At 51.1% G+C, this 20893-nt stretch overlaps 4 non-coding genes and 21 pseudogenes across 4 annotated transcripts; all 25 read right to left on the bottom strand.

The window, feature by feature from the left end:
• Window positions 1–340: 340 nt before the first annotated feature.
• On the bottom strand, window positions 341–533 carry LOC126329856 (U2 spliceosomal RNA). Its single transcript, XR_007562549.1, has one exon. It is a non-coding gene; the product is annotated as a U2 spliceosomal RNA (small nuclear RNA).
• Window positions 534–1265: 732 nt separating this feature from the next.
• Window positions 1266–1458, bottom strand: LOC126329847 (U2 spliceosomal RNA). The gene has a single exon (XR_007562548.1). It is a non-coding gene; the product is annotated as a U2 spliceosomal RNA (small nuclear RNA).
• Window positions 1459–2195: 737 nt separating this feature from the next.
• Window positions 2196–2388, bottom strand: LOC126329836 (U2 spliceosomal RNA). Its single transcript, XR_007562547.1, has one exon. It is a non-coding gene; the product is annotated as a U2 spliceosomal RNA (small nuclear RNA).
• Window positions 2389–3123: 735 nt separating this feature from the next.
• Window positions 3124–3299, bottom strand: LOC126329807 (U2 spliceosomal RNA; annotated as a pseudogene).
• A 606-nt stretch (window positions 3300–3905) lies between these two features.
• On the bottom strand, window positions 3906–4020 carry LOC126329840 (U2 spliceosomal RNA; annotated as a pseudogene).
• A 734-nt stretch (window positions 4021–4754) lies between these two features.
• On the bottom strand, window positions 4755–4930 carry LOC126329806 (U2 spliceosomal RNA; annotated as a pseudogene).
• Window positions 4931–5536: 606 nt separating this feature from the next.
• Window positions 5537–5651, bottom strand: LOC126329839 (U2 spliceosomal RNA; annotated as a pseudogene).
• A 737-nt stretch (window positions 5652–6388) lies between these two features.
• Window positions 6389–6581, bottom strand: LOC126329825 (U2 spliceosomal RNA). Its single transcript, XR_007562546.1, has one exon. It is a non-coding gene; the product is annotated as a U2 spliceosomal RNA (small nuclear RNA).
• A 734-nt stretch (window positions 6582–7315) lies between these two features.
• LOC126329805 (U2 spliceosomal RNA) lies at window positions 7316–7491 on the bottom strand (annotated as a pseudogene).
• A 606-nt stretch (window positions 7492–8097) lies between these two features.
• Window positions 8098–8212, bottom strand: LOC126329838 (U2 spliceosomal RNA; annotated as a pseudogene).
• Window positions 8213–8945: 733 nt separating this feature from the next.
• On the bottom strand, window positions 8946–9121 carry LOC126329803 (U2 spliceosomal RNA; annotated as a pseudogene).
• Window positions 9122–9727: 606 nt separating this feature from the next.
• Window positions 9728–9842, bottom strand: LOC126329837 (U2 spliceosomal RNA; annotated as a pseudogene).
• Window positions 9843–10577: 735 nt separating this feature from the next.
• Window positions 10578–10753, bottom strand: LOC126329802 (U2 spliceosomal RNA; annotated as a pseudogene).
• A 606-nt stretch (window positions 10754–11359) lies between these two features.
• On the bottom strand, window positions 11360–11474 carry LOC126329835 (U2 spliceosomal RNA; annotated as a pseudogene).
• A 734-nt stretch (window positions 11475–12208) lies between these two features.
• On the bottom strand, window positions 12209–12384 carry LOC126329800 (U2 spliceosomal RNA; annotated as a pseudogene).
• Window positions 12385–12990: 606 nt separating this feature from the next.
• Window positions 12991–13105, bottom strand: LOC126329834 (U2 spliceosomal RNA; annotated as a pseudogene).
• A 735-nt stretch (window positions 13106–13840) lies between these two features.
• Window positions 13841–14016, bottom strand: LOC126329799 (U2 spliceosomal RNA; annotated as a pseudogene).
• Window positions 14017–14622: 606 nt separating this feature from the next.
• On the bottom strand, window positions 14623–14737 carry LOC126329833 (U2 spliceosomal RNA; annotated as a pseudogene).
• A 734-nt stretch (window positions 14738–15471) lies between these two features.
• Window positions 15472–15647, bottom strand: LOC126329798 (U2 spliceosomal RNA; annotated as a pseudogene).
• Window positions 15648–16253: 606 nt separating this feature from the next.
• LOC126329832 (U2 spliceosomal RNA) lies at window positions 16254–16368 on the bottom strand (annotated as a pseudogene).
• A 734-nt stretch (window positions 16369–17102) lies between these two features.
• Window positions 17103–17278, bottom strand: LOC126329797 (U2 spliceosomal RNA; annotated as a pseudogene).
• Window positions 17279–17884: 606 nt separating this feature from the next.
• Window positions 17885–17999, bottom strand: LOC126329831 (U2 spliceosomal RNA; annotated as a pseudogene).
• A 735-nt stretch (window positions 18000–18734) lies between these two features.
• Window positions 18735–18910, bottom strand: LOC126329796 (U2 spliceosomal RNA; annotated as a pseudogene).
• Window positions 18911–19516: 606 nt separating this feature from the next.
• LOC126329830 (U2 spliceosomal RNA) lies at window positions 19517–19631 on the bottom strand (annotated as a pseudogene).
• A 736-nt stretch (window positions 19632–20367) lies between these two features.
• LOC126329901 (U2 spliceosomal RNA) lies at window positions 20368–20543 on the bottom strand (annotated as a pseudogene).
• Window positions 20544–20893: the final 350 nt, after the last annotated feature.

Raw genomic sequence — 20893 nt, 5'->3', positions numbered from 1 at the left:
GGCGGCGGCGACGACGACGTTCGCGAGGAGCTAAGGTTATAACTCCAAAAAATTTAATTGAAATTATCTGTGGCCGGGCCATAAGAGACGCCAAAGGAGCATCCGACGGCGCTGTTGTGTGCCCCCATAAATTACCAGCCTAGTGTAATGTGGCTGCAAGAGCGGTCCGGCTAAAAACAAAAAAAAAAAAAATAAAATAAGATAATGTTAAATTAAAAGAAATCGCAGTGTGTAAGGAGCTAACTACTGGGCACATCGACAACTCCGACAAGTTTTGCTACCAGCAGAATATCTGATCTCTGCAGAATATTATCTCATTTCAAGCTGTGTTTTAATTAATTTTAGGTGGGCCGATCCCGGCGGTACTGCAATGCCGGGCCAACCCGCGACAGAGGTGGAGCAAGCCCCTAGCACTCCGTCATGAGCCAAAAATGAGTTTAATATTCTGGTCCTGCGATGCAGGACGTATCAGATATTAAGCTGATAAGAACAGATACTACACTTTGATCTTAGCCAAAAGGCCGAGAAGCGATAAGGAAAAACCGCAGTGGAAGGGCCTAAATGCTTGCAGCGTGTGCGCTCCACATGTGGGAGTGAAACATGGTGGTGCGGGCTGATATCGCAACAGGCGACCGTGGAAAACGTCGCAAAAGCAAGTGCCGGGAGGAAGGACAACTGAAGAGAGCACTCGTCAACAGCCTAGTTTTACCGTCCATGTCTAACAGTAAAGAGCGACTCCCATTTGAACGCCGCTAGCAGCCACGGCAGTGGAGAAGCCGTGAGGCCGCCCCACAGCAGCGCCAGGACGGCGCGAGCTACACCGGCGCGAGGCCGGCGCAAGCTACACCTAGCCGAGTGCTTACACCGTTCACCGCAGACTGCATATGTGTGTGTGTGCGTGTGTACACACGTATTCTGCGTGCGTGCGGCGGCGACGACGACGTTCGCGAGGAGCTAAGGTTATAACTCCAAAAAATTTAATTGAAATTATCTGTGGCCGGGCCATAAGAGACGCCAAAGGAGCATCCGACGGCGCTGTTGTGTGCCCCCATAAATTACCAGCCTAGTGTAATGTGGCTGCAAGAGCGGTCCGGCTAAAAACAAAAAAAAAAAAAAATAAAATAAGATAATGTTAAATTAAAAGAAATCGCAGTGTGTAAGGAGCTAACTACTGGGCACATCGACAACTCCGACAAGTTTTGCTACCAGCAGAATATCTGATCTCTGCAGAATATTATCTCATTTCAAGCTGTGTTTTAATTAATTTTAGGTGGGCCGATCCCGGCGGTACTGCAATGCCGGGCCAACCCGCGACAGAGGTGGAGCAAGCCCCTAGCACTCCGTCATGAGCCAAAAATGAGTTTAATATTCTGGTCCTGCGATGCAGGACGTATCAGATATTAAGCTGATAAGAACAGATACTACACTTTGATCTTAGCCAAAAGGCCGAGAAGCGATAAGGAAAAACCGCAGTGGAAGGGCCTAAATGCTTGCAGCGTGTGCGCTCCACATGTGGGAGTGAAACATGGTGGTGCGGGCTGATATCGCAACAGGCGACCGTGGAAAACGTCGCAAAAGCAAGTGCCGGGAGGAAGGACAACTGAAGAGAGCACTCGTCAACAGCCTAGTTTTACCGTCCATGTCTAACAGTAAAGAGCGACTCCCATTTGAACGCCGCTAGCAGCCACGGCAGTGGAGAAGCCGTGAGGCCGCCCCACAGCAGCGCCAGGACGGCGCGAGCTACACCGGCGCGAGGCCGGCGCAAGCTACACCTAGCCGAGTGCTTACACCGTTCACCGCAGACTGCATATGTGTGTGTGTGCGTGTGTACACACGTATTCTGCGTGCGTGCGGCGGCGGCGACGACGACGACGTTCGCGAGGAGCTAAGGTTATAACTCCAAAAAATTTAATTGAAATTATCTGTGGCCGGGCCATAAGAGACGCCAAAGGAGCATCCGACGGCGCTGTTGTGTGCCCCCATAAATTACCAGCCTAGTGTAATGTGGCTGCAAGAGCGGTCCGGCTAAAAACAAAAAAAAAAAAAATAAAATAAGATAATGTTAAATTAAAAGAAATCGCAGTGTGTAAGGAGCTAACTACTGGGCACATCGACAACTCCGACAAGTTTTGCTACCAGCAGAATATCTGATCTCTGCAGAATATTATCTCATTTCAAGCTGTGTTTTAATTAATTTTAGGTGGGCCGATCCCGGCGGTACTGCAATGCCGGGCCAACCCGCGACAGAGGTGGAGCAAGCCCCTAGCACTCCGTCATGAGCCAAAAATGAGTTTAATATTCTGGTCCTGCGATGCAGGACGTATCAGATATTAAGCTGATAAGAACAGATACTACACTTTGATCTTAGCCAAAAGGCCGAGAAGCGATAAGGAAAAACCGCAGTGGAAGGGCCTAAATGCTTGCAGCGTGTGCGCTCCACATGTGGGAGTGAAACATGGTGGTGCGGGCTGATATCGCAACAGGCGACCGTGGAAAACGTCGCAAAAGCAAGTGCCGGGAGGAAGGACAACTGAAGAGAGCACTCGTCAACAGCCTAGTTTTACCGTCCATGTCTAACAGTAAAGAGCGACTCCCATTTGAACGCCGCTAGCAGCCACGGCAGTGGAGAAGCCGTGAGGCCGCCCCACAGCAGCGCCAGGACGGCGCGAGCTACACCGGCGCGAGGCCGGCGCAAGCTACACCTAGCCGAGTGCTTACACCGTTCACCGCAGACTGCATATGTGTGTGTGTGCGTGTGTACACACGTATTCTGCGTGCGTGCGGCGGCGGCGACGACGACGTTCGCGAGGAGCTAAGGTTATAACTCCAAAAAATTTAATTGAAATTATCTGTGGCCGGGCCATAAGAGACGCCAAAGGAGCATCCGACGGCGCTGTTGTGTGCCCCCATAAATTACCAGCCTAGTGTAATGTGGCTGCAAGAGCGGTCCGGCTAAAAACAAAAAAAAAAAAAAAAAAAAAAAGATAATGTTAAATTAAAAGAAATCGCAGTGTGTAAGGAGCTAACTACTGGGCACATCGACAACTCCGACAAGTTTTGCTACCAGCAGAATATCTGATCTCTGCAGAATATTATCTCATTTCAAGCTGTGTTTTAATTAATTTTAGGTGGGCCGATCCCGGCGGTACTGCAATGCCGGGCCAACCCGCGACAGAGGTGGAGCAAGCCCCTAGCACTCCGTCATGAGCCAAAAATGAGTTTAATATTCTGGTCCTGCGATGCAGGACGTATCAGATATTAAGCTGATAAGAACAGATTTTTTTAGTCATTGAGAGAATTTTTGGAAGCGGGAAGGAACTTCTAGGAAGGTTGCTTCAGGAATATTCCGGGCCACAGTACCAGTTTCGTGGTCGACGTCATCTGCCACCATCTACAGAGAGTCGTGCCTCACTAGCTGGCACTGGGCCGGCGTCGTAACTAAGAATTATCTATAGATAATAGGAGATCTTGGGTTTACCCGGAGTGCAGTGGCGCACTCCGGCCAAGATGAGAAGGTCATAAGTTTGTATCAACCCCGGGCGGAGACCCAGACGAAGCTGGCCGGGGGAAAAATAGGAAGACGAACAGAGCGGAAGGCACATACGTCGCTACCAACTCTGCCGCCGGTGTCGACAGTATAAACTGGACACACACGAGACCGGTCTGCATCTGCCACGGCAGGAGGATCAGATGGGACGGCTACATCTGCCTCTGCGGGTGGTTCAGATGGGGCCTGAGCATCTCGCCACCCTTAGTCAAAATCGGGAGAAAAAAATAGAGGGAAGAAGTATCACATGCAGGGCAGGTCTGGCAGTTACGAAGGCGCTTGCTGCCCTCACAGCAAGGCCAACCACGATCCGGACCGTGCACGCTGCAACTTCGTCATAGTCGGGTGCCGGGAGAGCAATGACTAAAGAAAATACATCGCATATCAGTGCGTTTCGTATCCGAATTTACCAGCATTAAGCTGATAAGAACAGATACTACACTTTGATCTTAGCCAAAAGGCCGAGAAGCGATAAGGAAAAACCGCAGTGGAAGGGCCTAAATGCTTGCAGCGTGTGCGCTCCACATGTGGGAGTGAAACATGGTGGTGCGGGCTGATATCGCAACAGGCGACCGTGGAAAACGTCGCAAAAGCAAGTGCCGGGAGGAAGGACAACTGAAGAGAGCACTCGTCAACAGCCTAGTTTTACCGTCCATGTCTAACAGTAAAGAGCGACTCCCATTTGAACGCCGCTAGCAGCCACGGCAGTGGAGAAGCCGTGAGGCCGCCCCACAGCAGCGCCAGGACGGCGCGAGCTACACCGGCGCGAGGCCGGCGCAAGCTACACCTAGCCGAGTGCTTACACCGTTCACCGCAGACTGCATATGTGTGTGTGTGCGTGTGTACACACGTATTCTGCGTGCGTGCGGCGGCGGCGACGACGACGTTCGCGAGGAGCTAAGGTTATAACTCCAAAAAATTTAATTGAAATTATCTGTGGCCGGGCCATAAGAGACGCCAAAGGAGCATCCGACGGCGCTGTTGTGTGCCCCCATAAATTACCAGCCTAGTGTAATGTGGCTGCAAGAGCGGTCCGGCTAAAAACAAAAAAAAAAAAAAAAAAATAAGATAATGTTAAATTAAAAGAAATCGCAGTGTGTAAGGAGCTAACTACTGGGCACATCGACAACTCCGACAAGTTTTGCTACCAGCAGAATATCTGATCTCTGCAGAATATTATCTCATTTCAAGCTGTGTTTTAATTAATTTTAGGTGGGCCGATCCCGGCGGTACTGCAATGCCGGGCCAACCCGCGACAGAGGTGGAGCAAGCCCCTAGCACTCCGTCATGAGCCAAAAATGAGTTTAATATTCTGGTCCTGCGATGCAGGACGTATCAGATATTAAGCTGATAAGAACAGATTTTTTTAGTCATTGAGAGAATTTTTGGAAGCGGGAAGGAACTTCTAGGAAGGTTGCTTCAGGAATATTCCGGGCCACAGTACCAGTTTCGTGGTCGACGTCATCTGCCACCATCTACAGAGAGTCGTGCCTCACTAGCTGGCACTGGGCCGGCGTCGTAACTAAGAATTATCTATAGATAATAGGAGATCTTGGGTTTACCCGGAGTGCAGTGGCGCACTCCGGCCAAGATGAGAAGGTCATAAGTTTGTATCAACCCCGGGCGGAGACCCAGACGAAGCTGGCCGGGGGAAAAATAGGAAGACGAACAGAGCGGAAGGCACATACGTCGCTACCAACTCTGCCGCCGGTGTCGACAGTATAAACTGGACACACACGAGACCGGTCTGCATCTGCCACGGCAGGAGGATCAGATGGGACGGCTACATCTGCCTCTGCGGGTGGTTCAGATGGGGCCTGAGCATCTCGCCACCCTTAGTCAAAATCGGGAGAAAAAAATAGAGGGAAGAAGTATCACATGCAGGGCAGGTCTGGCAGTTACGAAGGCGCTTGCTGCCCTCACAGCAAGGCCAACCACGATCCGGACCGTGCACGCTGCAACTTCGTCATAGTCGGGTGCCGGGAGAGCAATGACTAAAGAAAATACATCGCATATCAGTGCGTTTCGTATCCGAATTTACCAGCATTAAGCTGATAAGAACAGATACTACACTTTGATCTTAGCCAAAAGGCCGAGAAGCGATAAGGAAAAACCGCAGTGGAAGGGCCTAAATGCTTGCAGCGTGTGCGCTCCACATGTGGGAGTGAAACATGGTGGTGCGGGCTGATATCGCAACAGGCGACCGTGGAAAACGTCGCAAAAGCAAGTGCCGGGAGGAAGGACAACTGAAGAGAGCACTCGTCAACAGCCTAGTTTTACCGTCCATGTCTAACAGTAAAGAGCGACTCCCATTTGAACGCCGCTAGCAGCCACGGCAGTGGAGAAGCCGTGAGGCCGCCCCACAGCAGCGCCAGGACGGCGCGAGCTACACCGGCGCGAGGCCGGCGCAAGCTACACCTAGCCGAGTGCTTACACCGTTCACCGCAGACTGCATATGTGTGTGTGTGCGTGTGTACACACGTATTCTGCGTGCGTGCGGCGGCGGCGACGACGACGACGTTCGCGAGGAGCTAAGGTTATAACTCCAAAAAATTTAATTGAAATTATCTGTGGCCGGGCCATAAGAGACGCCAAAGGAGCATCCGACGGCGCTGTTGTGTGCCCCCATAAATTACCAGCCTAGTGTAATGTGGCTGCAAGAGCGGTCCGGCTAAAAACAAAAAAAAAAAAAAAAAAATAAGATAATGTTAAATTAAAAGAAATCGCAGTGTGTAAGGAGCTAACTACTGGGCACATCGACAACTCCGACAAGTTTTGCTACCAGCAGAATATCTGATCTCTGCAGAATATTATCTCATTTCAAGCTGTGTTTTAATTAATTTTAGGTGGGCCGATCCCGGCGGTACTGCAATGCCGGGCCAACCCGCGACAGAGGTGGAGCAAGCCCCTAGCACTCCGTCATGAGCCAAAAATGAGTTTAATATTCTGGTCCTGCGATGCAGGACGTATCAGATATTAAGCTGATAAGAACAGATACTACACTTTGATCTTAGCCAAAAGGCCGAGAAGCGATAAGGAAAAACCGCAGTGGAAGGGCCTAAATGCTTGCAGCGTGTGCGCTCCACATGTGGGAGTGAAACATGGTGGTGCGGGCTGATATCGCAACAGGCGACCGTGGAAAACGTCGCAAAAGCAAGTGCCGGGAGAAAGGACAACTGAAGAGAGCACTCGTCAACAGCCTAGTTTTACCGTCCATGTCTAACAGTAAAGAGCGACTCCCATTTGAACGCCGCTAGCAGCCACGGCAGTGGAGAAGCCGTGAGGCCGCCCCACAGCAGCGCCAGGACGGCGCGAGCTACACCGGCGCGAGGCCGGCGCAAGCTACACCTAGCCGAGTGCTTACACCGTTCACCGCAGACTGCATATGTGTGTGTGTGCGTGTGTACACACGTATTCTGCGTGCGTGCGGCGGCGGCGACGACGACGTTCGCGAGGAGCTAAGGTTATAACTCCAAAAAATTTAATTGAAATTATCTGTGGCCGGGCCATAAGAGACGCCAAAGGAGCATCCGACGGCGCTGTTGTGTGCCCCCATAAATTACCAGCCTAGTGTAATGTGGCTGCAAGAGCGGTCCGGCTAAAAACAAAAAAAAAAAAAAAAAAATAAGATAATGTTAAATTAAAAGAAATCGCAGTGTGTAAGGAGCTAACTACTGGGCACATCGACAACTCCGACAAGTTTTGCTACCAGCAGAATATCTGATCTCTGCAGAATATTATCTCATTTCAAGCTGTGTTTTAATTAATTTTAGGTGGGCCGATCCCGGCGGTACTGCAATGCCGGGCCAACCCGCGACAGAGGTGGAGCAAGCCCCTAGCACTCCGTCATGAGCCAAAAATGAGTTTAATATTCTGGTCCTGCGATGCAGGACGTATCAGATATTAAGCTGATAAGAACAGATTTTTTTAGTCATTGAGAGAATTTTTGGAAGCGGGAAGGAACTTCTAGGAAGGTTGCTTCAGGAATATTCCGGGCCACAGTACCAGTTTCGTGGTCGACGTCATCTGCCACCATCTACAGAGAGTCGTGCCTCACTAGCTGGCACTGGGCCGGCGTCGTAACTAAGAATTATCTATAGATAATAGGAGATCTTGGGTTTACCCGGAGTGCAGTGGCGCACTCCGGCCAAGATGAGAAGGTCATAAGTTTGTATCAACCCCGGGCGGAGACCCAGACGAAGCTGGCCGGGGGAAAAATAGGAAGACGAACAGAGCGGAAGGCACATACGTCGCTACCAACTCTGCCGCCGGTGTCGACAGTATAAACTGGACACACACGAGACCGGTCTGCATCTGCCACGGCAGGAGGATCAGATGGGACGGCTACATCTGCCTCTGCGGGTGGTTCAGATGGGGCCTGAGCATCTCGCCACCCTTAGTCAAAATCGGGAGAAAAAAATAGAGGGAAGAAGTATCACATGCAGGGCAGGTCTGGCAGTTACGAAGGCGCTTGCTGCCCTCACAGCAAGGCCAACCACGATCCGGACCGTGCACGCTGCAACTTCGTCATAGTCGGGTGCCGGGAGAGCAATGACTAAAGAAAATACATCGCATATCAGTGCGTTTCGTATCCGAATTTACCAGCATTAAGCTGATAAGAACAGATACTACACTTTGATCTTAGCCAAAAGGCCGAGAAGCGATAAGGAAAAACCGCAGTGGAAGGGCCTAAATGCTTGCAGCGTGTGCGCTCCACATGTGGGAGTGAAACATGGTGGTGCGGGCTGATATCGCAACAGGCGACCGTGGAAAACGTCGCAAAAGCAAGTGCCGGGAGGAAGGACAACTGAAGAGAGCACTCGTCAACAGCCTAGTTTTACCGTCCATGTCTAACAGTAAAGAGCGACTCCCATTTGAACGCCGCTAGCAGCCACGGCAGTGGAGAAGCCGTGAGGCCGCCCCACAGCAGCGCCAGGACGGCGCGAGCTACACCGGCGCGAGGCCGGCGCAAGCTACACCTAGCCGAGTGCTTACACCGTTCACCGCAGACTGCATATGTGTGTGTGTGCGTGTGTACACACGTATTCTGCGTGCGTGCGGCGGCGACGACGACGTTCGCGAGGAGCTAAGGTTATAACTCCAAAAAATTTAATTGAAATTATCTGTGGCCGGGCCATAAGAGACGCCAAAGGAGCATCCGACGGCGCTGTTGTGTGCCCCCATAAATTACCAGCCTAGTGTAATGTGGCTGCAAGAGCGGTCCGGCTAAAAACAAAAAAAAAAAAAAAAAAAAATAAGATAATGTTAAATTAAAAGAAATCGCAGTGTGTAAGGAGCTAACTACTGGGCACATCGACAACTCCGACAAGTTTTGCTACCAGCAGAATATCTGATCTCTGCAGAATATTATCTCATTTCAAGCTGTGTTTTAATTAATTTTAGGTGGGCCGATCCCGGCGGTACTGCAATGCCGGGCCAACCCGCGACAGAGGTGGAGCAAGCCCCTAGCACTCCGTCATGAGCCAAAAATGAGTTTAATATTCTGGTCCTGCGATGCAGGACGTATCAGATATTAAGCTGATAAGAACAGATTTTTTTAGTCATTGAGAGAATTTTTGGAAGCGGGAAGGAACTTCTAGGAAGGTTGCTTCAGGAATATTCCGGGCCACAGTACCAGTTTCGTGGTCGACGTCATCTGCCACCATCTACAGAGAGTCGTGCCTCACTAGCTGGCACTGGGCCGGCGTCGTAACTAAGAATTATCTATAGATAATAGGAGATCTTGGGTTTACCCGGAGTGCAGTGGCGCACTCCGGCCAAGATGAGAAGGTCATAAGTTTGTATCAACCCCGGGCGGAGACCCAGACGAAGCTGGCCGGGGGAAAAATAGGAAGACGAACAGAGCGGAAGGCACATACGTCGCTACCAACTCTGCCGCCGGTGTCGACAGTATAAACTGGACACACACGAGACCGGTCTGCATCTGCCACGGCAGGAGGATCAGATGGGACGGCTACATCTGCCTCTGCGGGTGGTTCAGATGGGGCCTGAGCATCTCGCCACCCTTAGTCAAAATCGGGAGAAAAAAATAGAGGGAAGAAGTATCACATGCAGGGCAGGTCTGGCAGTTACGAAGGCGCTTGCTGCCCTCACAGCAAGGCCAACCACGATCCGGACCGTGCACGCTGCAACTTCGTCATAGTCGGGTGCCGGGAGAGCAATGACTAAAGAAAATACATCGCATATCAGTGCGTTTCGTATCCGAATTTACCAGCATTAAGCTGATAAGAACAGATACTACACTTTGATCTTAGCCAAAAGGCCGAGAAGCGATAAGGAAAAACCGCAGTGGAAGGGCCTAAATGCTTGCAGCGTGTGCGCTCCACATGTGGGAGTGAAACATGGTGGTGCGGGCTGATATCGCAACAGGCGACCGTGGAAAACGTCGCAAAAGCAAGTGCCGGGAGGAAGGACAACTGAAGAGAGCACTCGTCAACAGCCTAGTTTTACCGTCCATGTCTAACAGTAAAGAGCGACTCCCATTTGAACGCCGCTAGCAGCCACGGCAGTGGAGAAGCCGTGAGGCCGCCCCACAGCAGCGCCAGGACGGCGCGAGCTACACCGGCGCGAGGCCGGCGCAAGCTACACCTAGCCGAGTGCTTACACCGTTCACCGCAGACTGCATATGTGTGTGTGTGCGTGTGTACACACGTATTCTGCGTGCGTGCGGCGGCGGCGACGACGACGTTCGCGAGGAGCTAAGGTTATAACTCCAAAAAATTTAATTGAAATTATCTGTGGCCGGGCCATAAGAGACGCCAAAGGAGCATCCGACGGCGCTGTTGTGTGCCCCCATAAATTACCAGCCTAGTGTAATGTGGCTGCAAGAGCGGTCCGGCTAAAAACAAAAAAAAAAAAAAAAAAAATAAGATAATGTTAAATTAAAAGAAATCGCAGTGTGTAAGGAGCTAACTACTGGGCACATCGACAACTCCGACAAGTTTTGCTACCAGCAGAATATCTGATCTCTGCAGAATATTATCTCATTTCAAGCTGTGTTTTAATTAATTTTAGGTGGGCCGATCCCGGCGGTACTGCAATGCCGGGCCAACCCGCGACAGAGGTGGAGCAAGCCCCTAGCACTCCGTCATGAGCCAAAAATGAGTTTAATATTCTGGTCCTGCGATGCAGGACGTATCAGATATTAAGCTGATAAGAACAGATTTTTTTAGTCATTGAGAGAATTTTTGGAAGCGGGAAGGAACTTCTAGGAAGGTTGCTTCAGGAATATTCCGGGCCACAGTACCAGTTTCGTGGTCGACGTCATCTGCCACCATCTACAGAGAGTCGTGCCTCACTAGCTGGCACTGGGCCGGCGTCGTAACTAAGAATTATCTATAGATAATAGGAGATCTTGGGTTTACCCGGAGTGCAGTGGCGCACTCCGGCCAAGATGAGAAGGTCATAAGTTTGTATCAACCCCGGGCGGAGACCCAGACGAAGCTGGCCGGGGGAAAAATAGGAAGACGAACAGAGCGGAAGGCACATACGTCGCTACCAACTCTGCCGCCGGTGTCGACAGTATAAACTGGACACACACGAGACCGGTCTGCATCTGCCACGGCAGGAGGATCAGATGGGACGGCTACATCTGCCTCTGCGGGTGGTTCAGATGGGGCCTGAGCATCTCGCCACCCTTAGTCAAAATCGGGAGAAAAAAATATAGGGAAGAAGTATCACATGCAGGGCAGGTCTGGCAGTTACGAAGGCGCTTGCTGCCCTCACAGCAAGGCCAACCACGATCCGGACCGTGCACGCTGCAACTTCGTCATAGTCGGGTGCCGGGAGAGCAATGACTAAAGAAAATACATCGCATATCAGTGCGTTTCGTATCCGAATTTACCAGCATTAAGCTGATAAGAACAGATACTACACTTTGATCTTAGCCAAAAGGCCGAGAAGCGATAAGGAAAAACCGCAGTGGAAGGGCCTAAATGCTTGCAGCGTGTGCGCTCCACATGTGGGAGTGAAACATGGTGGTGCGGGCTGATATCGCAACAGGCGACCGTGGAAAACGTCGCAAAAGCAAGTGCCGGGAGGAAGGACAACTGAAGAGAGCACTCGTCAACAGCCTAGTTTTACCGTCCATGTCTAACAGTAAAGAGCGACTCCCATTTGAACGCCGCTAGCAGCCACGGCAGTGGAGAAGCCGTGAGGCCGCCCCACAGCAGCGCCAGGACGGCGCGAGCTACACCGGCGCGAGGCCGGCGCAAGCTACACCTAGCCGAGTGCTTACACCGTTCACCGCAGACTGCATATGTGTGTGTGTGCGTGTGTACACACGTATTCTGCGTGCGTGCGGCGGCGGCGACGACGACGTTCGCGAGGAGCTAAGGTTATAACTCCAAAAAATTTAATTGAAATTATCTGTGGCCGGGCCATAAGAGACGCCAAAGGAGCATCCGACGGCGCTGTTGTGTGCCCCCATAAATTACCAGCCTAGTGTAATGTGGCTGCAAGAGCGGTCCGGCTAAAAACAAAAAAAAAAAAAAAAAAATAAGATAATGTTAAATTAAAAGAAATCGCAGTGTGTAAGGAGCTAACTACTGGGCACATCGACAACTCCGACAAGTTTTGCTACCAGCAGAATATCTGATCTCTGCAGAATATTATCTCATTTCAAGCTGTGTTTTAATTAATTTTAGGTGGGCCGATCCCGGCGGTACTGCAATGCCGGGCCAACCCGCGACAGAGGTGGAGCAAGCCCCTAGCACTCCGTCATGAGCCAAAAATGAGTTTAATATTCTGGTCCTGCGATGCAGGACGTATCAGATATTAAGCTGATAAGAACAGATTTTTTTAGTCATTGAGAGAATTTTTGGAAGCGGGAAGGAACTTCTAGGAAGGTTGCTTCAGGAATATTCCGGGCCACAGTACCAGTTTCGTGGTCGACGTCATCTGCCACCATCTACAGAGAGTCGTGCCTCACTAGCTGGCACTGGGCCGGCGTCGTAACTAAGAATTATCTATAGATAATAGGAGATCTTGGGTTTACCCGGAGTGCAGTGGCGCACTCCGGCCAAGATGAGAAGGTCATAAGTTTGTATCAACCCCGGGCGGAGACCCAGACGAAGCTGGCCGGGGGAAAAATAGGAAGACGAACAGAGCGGAAGGCACATACGTCGCTACCAACTCTGCCGCCGGTGTCGACAGTATAAACTGGACACACACGAGACCGGTCTGCATCTGCCACGGCAGGAGGATCAGATGGGACGGCTACATCTGCCTCTGCGGGTGGTTCAGATGGGGCCTGAGCATCTCGCCACCCTTAGTCAAAATCGGGAGAAAAAAATAGAGGGAAGAAGTATCACATGCAGGGCAGGTCTGGCAGTTACGAAGGCGCTTGCTGCCCTCACAGCAAGGCCAACCACGATCCGGACCGTGCACGCTGCAACTTCGTCATAGTCGGGTGCCGGGAGAGCAATGACTAAAGAAAATACATCGCATATCAGTGCGTTTCGTATCCGAATTTACCAGCATTAAGCTGATAAGAACAGATACTACACTTTGATCTTAGCCAAAAGGCCGAGAAGCGATAAGGAAAAACCGCAGTGGAAGGGCCTAAATGCTTGCAGCGTGTGCGCTCCACATGTGGGAGTGAAACATGGTGGTGCGGGCTGATATCGCAACAGGCGACCGTGGAAAACGTCGCAAAAGCAAGTGCCGGGAGGAAGGACAACTGAAGAGAGCACTCGTCAACAGCCTAGTTTTACCGTCCATGTCTAACAGTAAAGAGCGACTCCCATTTGAACGCCGCTAGCAGCCACGGCAGTGGAGAAGCCGTGAGGCCGCCCCACAGCAGCGCCAGGACGGCGCGAGCTACACCGGCGCGAGGCCGGCGCAAGCTACACCTAGCCGAGTGCTTACACCGTTCACCGCAGACTGCATATGTGTGTGTGTGCGTGTGTACACACGTATTCTGCGTGCGTGCGGCGGCGGCGACGACGACGTTCGCGAGGAGCTAAGGTTATAACTCCAAAAAATTTAATTGAAATTATCTGTGGCCGGGCCATAAGAGACGCCAAAGGAGCATCCGACGGCGCTGTTGTGTGCCCCCATAAATTACCAGCCTAGTGTAATGTGGCTGCAAGAGCGGTCCGGCTAAAAACAAAAAAAAAAAAAAAAAAAATAAGATAATGTTAAATTAAAAGAAATCGCAGTGTGTAAGGAGCTAACTACTGGGCACATCGACAACTCCGACAAGTTTTGCTACCAGCAGAATATCTGATCTCTGCAGAATATTATCTCATTTCAAGCTGTGTTTTAATTAATTTTAGGTGGGCCGATCCCGGCGGTACTGCAATGCCGGGCCAACCCGCGACAGAGGTGGAGCAAGCCCCTAGCACTCCGTCATGAGCCAAAAATGAGTTTAATATTCTGGTCCTGCGATGCAGGACGTATCAGATATTAAGCTGATAAGAACAGATTTTTTTAGTCATTGAGAGAATTTTTGGAAGCGGGAAGGAACTTCTAGGAAGGTTGCTTCAGGAATATTCCGGGCCACAGTACCAGTTTCGTGGTCGACGTCATCTGCCACCATCTACAGAGAGTCGTGCCTCACTAGCTGGCACTGGGCCGGCGTCGTAACTAAGAATTATCTATAGATAATAGGAGATCTTGGGTTTACCCGGAGTGCAGTGGCGCACTCCGGCCAAGATGAGAAGGTCATAAGTTTGTATCAACCCCGGGCGGAGACCCAGACGAAGCTGGCCGGGGGAAAAATAGGAAGACGAACAGAGCGGAAGGCACATACGTCGCTACCAACTCTGCCGCCGGTGTCGACAGTATAAACTGGACACACACGAGACCGGTCTGCATCTGCCACGGCAGGAGGATCAGATGGGACGGCTACATCTGCCTCTGCGGGTGGTTCAGATGGGGCCTGAGCATCTCGCCACCCTTAGTCAAAATCGGGAGAAAAAAATAGAGGGAAGAAGTATCACATGCAGGGCAGGTCTGGCAGTTACGAAGGCGCTTGCTGCCCTCACAGCAAGGCCAACCACGATCCGGACCGTGCACGCTGCAACTTCGTCATAGTCGGGTGCCGGGAGAGCAATGACTAAAGAAAATACATCGCATATCAGTGCGTTTCGTATCCGAATTTACCAGCATTAAGCTGATAAGAACAGATACTACACTTTGATCTTAGCCAAAAGGCCGAGAAGCGATAAGGAAAAACCGCAGTGGAAGGGCCTAAATGCTTGCAGCGTGTGCGCTCCACATGTGGGAGTGAAACATGGTGGTGCGGGCTGATATCGCAACAGGCGACCGTGGAAAACGTCGCAAAAGCAAGTGCCGGGAGGAAGGACAACTGAAGAGAGCACTCGTCAACAGCCTAGTTTTACCGTCCATGTCTAACAGTAAAGAGCGACTCCCATTTGAACGCCGCTAGCAGCCACGGCAGTGGAGAAGCCGTGAGGCCGCCCCACAGCAGCGCCAGGACGGCGCGAGCTACACCGGCGCGAGGCCGGCGCAAGCTACACCTAGCCGAGTGCTTACACCGTTCACCGCAGACTGCATATGTGTGTGTGTGCGTGTGTACACACGTATTCTGCGTGCGTGCGGCGGCGGCGACGACGACGTTCGCGAGGAGCTAAGGTTATAACTCCAAAAAATTTAATTGAAATTATCTGTGGCCGGGCCATAAGAGACGCCAAAGGAGCATCCGACGGCGCTGTTGTGTGCCCCCATAAATTACCAGCCTAGTGTAATGTGGCTGCAAGAGCGGTCCGGCTAAAAACAAAAAAAAAAAAAAAAAAATAAGATAATGTTAAATTAAAAGAAATCGCAGTGTGTAAGGAGCTAACTACTGGGCACATCGACAACTCCGACAAGTTTTGCTACCAGCAGAATATCTGATCTCTGCAGAATATTATCTCATTTCAAGCTGTGTTTTAATTAATTTTAGGTGGGCCGATCCCGGCGGTACTGCAATGCCGGGCCAACCCGCGACAGAGGTGGAGCAAGCCCCTAGCACTCCGTCATGAGCCAAAAATGAGTTTAATATTCTGGTCCTGCGATGCAGGACGTATCAGATATTAAGCTGATAAGAACAGATTTTTTTAGTCATTGAGAGAATTTTTGGAAGCGGGAAGGAACTTCTAGGAAGGTTGCTTCAGGAATATTCCGGGCCACAGTACCAGTTTCGTGGTCGACGTCATCTGCCACCATCTACAGAGAGTCGTGCCTCACTAGCTGGCACTGGGCCGGCGTCGTAACTAAGAATTATCTATAGATAATAGGAGATCTTGGGTTTACCCGGAGTGCAGTGGCGCACTCCGGCCAAGATGAGAAGGTCATAAGTTTGTATCAACCCCGGGCGGAGACCCAGACGAAGCTGGCCGGGGGAAAAATAGGAAGACGAACAGAGCGGAAGGCACATACGTCGCTACCAACTCTGCCGCCGGTGTCGACAGTATAAACTGGACACACACGAGACCGGTCTGCATCTGCCACGGCAGGAGGATCAGATGGGACGGCTACATCTGCCTCTGCGGGTGGTTCAGATGGGGCCTGAGCATCTCGCCACCCTTAGTCAAAATCGGGAGAAAAAAATAGAGGGAAGAAGTATCACATGCAGGGCAGGTCTGGCAGTTACGAAGGCGCTTGCTGCCCTCACAGCAAGGCCAACCACGATCCGGACCGTGCACGCTGCAACTTCGTCATAGTCGGGTGCCGGGAGAGCAATGACTAAAGAAAATACATCGCATATCAGTGCGTTTCGTATCCGAATTTACCAGCATTAAGCTGATAAGAACAGATACTACACTTTGATCTTAGCCAAAAGGCCGAGAAGCGATAAGGAAAAACCGCAGTGGAAGGGCCTAAATGCTTGCAGCGTGTGCGCTCCACATGTGGGAGTGAAACATGGTGGTGCGGGCTGATATCGCAACAGGCGACCGTGGAAAACGTCGCAAAAGCAAGTGCCGGGAGGAAGGACAACTGAAGAGAGCACTCGTCAACAGCCTAGTTTTACCGTCCATGTCTAACAGTAAAGAGCGACTCCCATTTGAACGCCGCTAGCAGCCACGGCAGTGGAGAAGCCGTGAGGCCGCCCCACAGCAGCGCCAGGACGGCGCGAGCTACACCGGCGCGAGGCCGGCGCAAGCTACACCTAGCCGAGTGCTTACACCGTTCACCGCAGACTGCATATGTGTGTGTGTGCGTGTGTACACACGTATTCTGCGTGCGTGCGGCGGCGGCGACGACGACGTTCGCGAGGAGCTAAGGTTATAACTCCAAAAAATTTAATTGAAATTATCTGTGGCCGGGCCATAAGAGACGCCAAAGGAGCATCCGACGGCGCTGTTGTGTGCCCCCATAAATTACCAGCCTAGTGTAATGTGGCTGCAAGAGCGGTCCGGCTAAAAACAAAAAAAAAAAAAAAAAAATAAGATAATGTTAAATTAAAAGAAATCGCAGTGTGTAAGGAGCTAACTACTGGGCACATCGACAACTCCGACAAGTTTTGCTACCAGCAGAATATCTGATCTCTGCAGAATATTATCTCATTTCAAGCTGTGTTTTAATTAATTTTAGGTGGGCCGATCCCGGCGGTACTGCAATGCCGGGCCAACCCGCGACAGAGGTGGAGCAAGCCCCTAGCACTCCGTCATGAGCCAAAAATGAGTTTAATATTCTGGTCCTGCGATGCAGGACGTATCAGATATTAAGCTGATAAGAACAGATTTTTTTAGTCATTGAGAGAATTTTTGGAAGCGGGAAGGAACTTCTAGGAAGGTTGCTTCAGGAATATTCCGGGCCACAGTACCAGTTTCGTGGTCGACGTCATCTGCCACCATCTACAGAGAGTCGTGCCTCACTAGCTGGCACTGGGCCGGCGTCGTAACTAAGAATTATCTATAGATAATAGGAGATCTTGGGTTTACCCGGAGTGCAGTGGCGCACTCCGGCCAAGATGAGAAGGTCATAAGTTTGTATCAACCCCGGGCGGAGACCCAGACGAAGCTGGCCGGGGGAAAAATAGGAAGACGAACAGAGCGGAAGGCACATACGTCGCTACCAACTCTGCCGCCGGTGTCGACAGTATAAACTGGACACACACGAGACCGGTCTGCATCTGCCACGGCAGGAGGATCAGATGGGACGGCTACATCTGCCTCTGCGGGTGGTTCAGATGGGGCCTGAGCATCTCGCCACCCTTAGTCAAAATCGGGAGAAAAAAATAGAGGGAAGAAGTATCACATGCAGGGCAGGTCTGGCAGTTACGAAGGCGCTTGCTGCCCTCACAGCAAGGCCAACCACGATCCGGACCGTGCACGCTGCAACTTCGTCATAGTCGGGTGCCGGGAGAGCAATGACTAAAGAAAATACATCGCATATCAGTGCGTTTCGTATCCGAATTTACCAGCATTAAGCTGATAAGAACAGATACTACACTTTGATCTTAGCCAAAAGGCCGAGAAGCGATAAGGAAAAACCGCAGTGGAAGGGCCTAAATGCTTGCAGCGTGTGCGCTCCACATGTGGGAGTGAAACATGGTGGTGCGGGCTGATATCGCAACAGGCGACCGTGGAAAACGTCGCAAAAGCAAGTGCCGGGAGGAAGGACAACTGAAGAGAGCACTCGTCAACAGCCTAGTTTTACCGTCCATGTCTAACAGTAAAGAGCGACTCCCATTTGAACGCCGCTAGCAGCCACGGCAGTGGAGAAGCCGTGAGGCCGCCCCACAGCAGCGCCAGGACGGCGCGAGCTACACCGGCGCGAGGCCGGCGCAAGCTACACCTAGCCGAGTGCTTACACCGTTCACCGCAGACTGCATATGTGTGTGTGTGCGTGTGTACACACGTATTCTGCGTGCGTGCGGCGGCGGCGACGACGACGTTCGCGAGGAGCTAAGGTTATAACTCCAAAAAATTTAATTGAAATTATCTGTGGCCGGGCCATAAGAGACGCCAAAGGAGCATCCGACGGCGCTGTTGTGTGCCCCCATAAATTACCAGCCTAGTGTAATGTGGCTGCAAGAGCGGTCCGGCTAAAAACAAAAAAAAAAAAAAAAAAAATAAGATAATGTTAAATTAAAAGAAATCGCAGTGTGTAAGGAGCTAACTACTGGGCACATCGACAACTCCGACAAGTTTTGCTACCAGCAGAATATCTGATCTCTGCAGAATATTATCTCATTTCAAGCTGTGTTTTAATTAATTTTAGGTGGGCCGATCCCGGCGGTACTGCAATGCCGGGCCAACCCGCGACAGAGGTGGAGCAAGCCCCTAGCACTCCGTCATGAGCCAAAAATGAGTTTAATATTCTGGTCCTGCGATGCAGGACGTATCAGATATTAAGCTGATAAGAACAGATTTTTTTAGTCATTGAGAGAATTTTTGGAAGCGGGAAGGAACTTCTAGGAAGGTTGCTTCAGGAATATTCCGGGCCACAGTACCAGTTTCGTGGTCGACGTCATCTGCCACCATCTACAGAGAGTCGTGCCTCACTAGCTGGCACTGGGCCGGCGTCGTAACTAAGAATTATCTATAGATAATAGGAGATCTTGGGTTTACCCGGAGTGCAGTGGCGCACTCCGGCCAAGATGAGAAGGTCATAAGTTTGTATCAACCCCGGGCGGAGACCCAGACGAAGCTGGCCGGGGGAAAAATAGGAAGACGAACAGAGCGGAAGGCACATACGTCGCTACCAACTCTGCCGCCGGTGTCGACAGTATAAACTGGACACACACGAGACCGGTCTGCATCTGCCACGGCAGGAGGATCAGATGGGACGGCTACATCTGCCTCTGCGGGTGGTTCAGATGGGGCCTGAGCATCTCGCCACCCTTAGTCAAAATCGGGAGAAAAAAATAGAGGGAAGAAGTATCACATGCAGGGCAGGTCTGGCAGTTACGAAGGCGCTTGCTGCCCTCACAGCAAGGCCAACCACGATCCGGACCGTGCACGCTGCAACTTCGTCATAGTCGGGTGCCGGGAGAGCAATGACTAAAGAAAATACATCGCATATCAGTGCGTTTCGTATCCGAATTTACCAGCATTAAGCTGATAAGAACAGATACTACACTTTGATCTTAGCCAAAAGGCCGAGAAGCGATAAGGAAAAACCGCAGTGGAAGGGCCTAAATGCTTGCAGCGTGTGCGCTCCACATGTGGGAGTGAAACATGGTGGTGCGGGCTGATATCGCAACAGGCGACCGTGGAAAACGTCGCAAAAGCAAGTGCCGGGAGGAAGGACAACTGAAGAGAGCACTCGTCAACAGCCTAGTTTTACCGTCCATGTCTAACAGTAAAGAGCGACTCCCATTTGAACGCCGCTAGCAGCCACGGCAGTGGAGAAGCCGTGAGGCCGCCCCACAGCAGCGCCAGGACGGCGCGAGCTACACCGGCGCGAGGCCGGCGCAAGCTACACCTAGCCGAGTGCTTACACCGTTCACCGCAGACTGCATATGTGTGTGTGTGCGTGTGTACACACGTATTCTGCGTGCGTGCGGCGGCGGCGACGACGACGTTCGCGAGGAGCTAAGGTTATAACTCCAAAAAATTTAATTGAAATTATCTGTGGCCGGGCCATAAGAGACGCCAAAGGAGCATCCGACGGCGCTGTTGTGTGCCCCCATAAATTACCAGCCTAGTGTAATGTGGCTGCAAGAGCGGTCCGGCTAAAAACAAAAAAAAAAAAAAAAAAAAATAAGATAATGTTAAATTAAAAGAAATCGCAGTGTGTAAGGAGCTAACTACTGGGCACATCGACAACTCCGACAAGTTTTGCTACCAGCAGAATATCTGATCTCTGCAGAATATTATCTCATTTCAAGCTGTGTTTTAATTAATTTTAGGTGGGCCGATCCCGGCGGTACTGCAATGCCGGGCCAACCCGCGACAGAGGTGGAGCAAGCCCCTAGCACTCCGTCATGAGCCAAAAATGAGTTTAATATTCTGGTCCTGCGATGCAGGACGTATCAGATATTAAGCTGATAAGAACAGATTTTTTTAGTCATTGAGAGAATTTTTGGAAGCGGGAAGGAACTTCTAGGAAGGTTGCTTCAGGAATATTCCGGGCCACAGTACCAGTTTCGTGGTCGACGTCATCTGCCACCATCTACAGAGAGTCGTGCCTCACTAGCTGGCACTGGGCCGGCGTCGTAACTAAGAATTATCTATAGATAATAGGAGATCTTGGGTTTACCCGGAGTGCAGTGGCGCACTCCGGCCAAGATGAGAAGGTCATAAGTTTGTATCAACCCCGGGCGGAGACCCAGACGAAGCTGGCCGGGGGAAAAATAGGAAGACGAACAGAGCGGAAGGCACATACGTCGCTACCAACTCTGCCGCCGGTGTCGACAGTATAAACTGGACA

This window comes from Schistocerca gregaria, unplaced genomic scaffold, assembly GCF_023897955.1.
Source record: "Schistocerca gregaria isolate iqSchGreg1 unplaced genomic scaffold, iqSchGreg1.2 ptg001219l, whole genome shotgun sequence".
Lineage (NCBI taxonomy): Eukaryota > Metazoa > Arthropoda > Insecta > Orthoptera > Acrididae > Schistocerca > Schistocerca gregaria.
The sequence above is the reverse complement of the archived record's forward strand: the minus strand, read 5'-3'. Positions and strand labels throughout refer to the sequence as shown.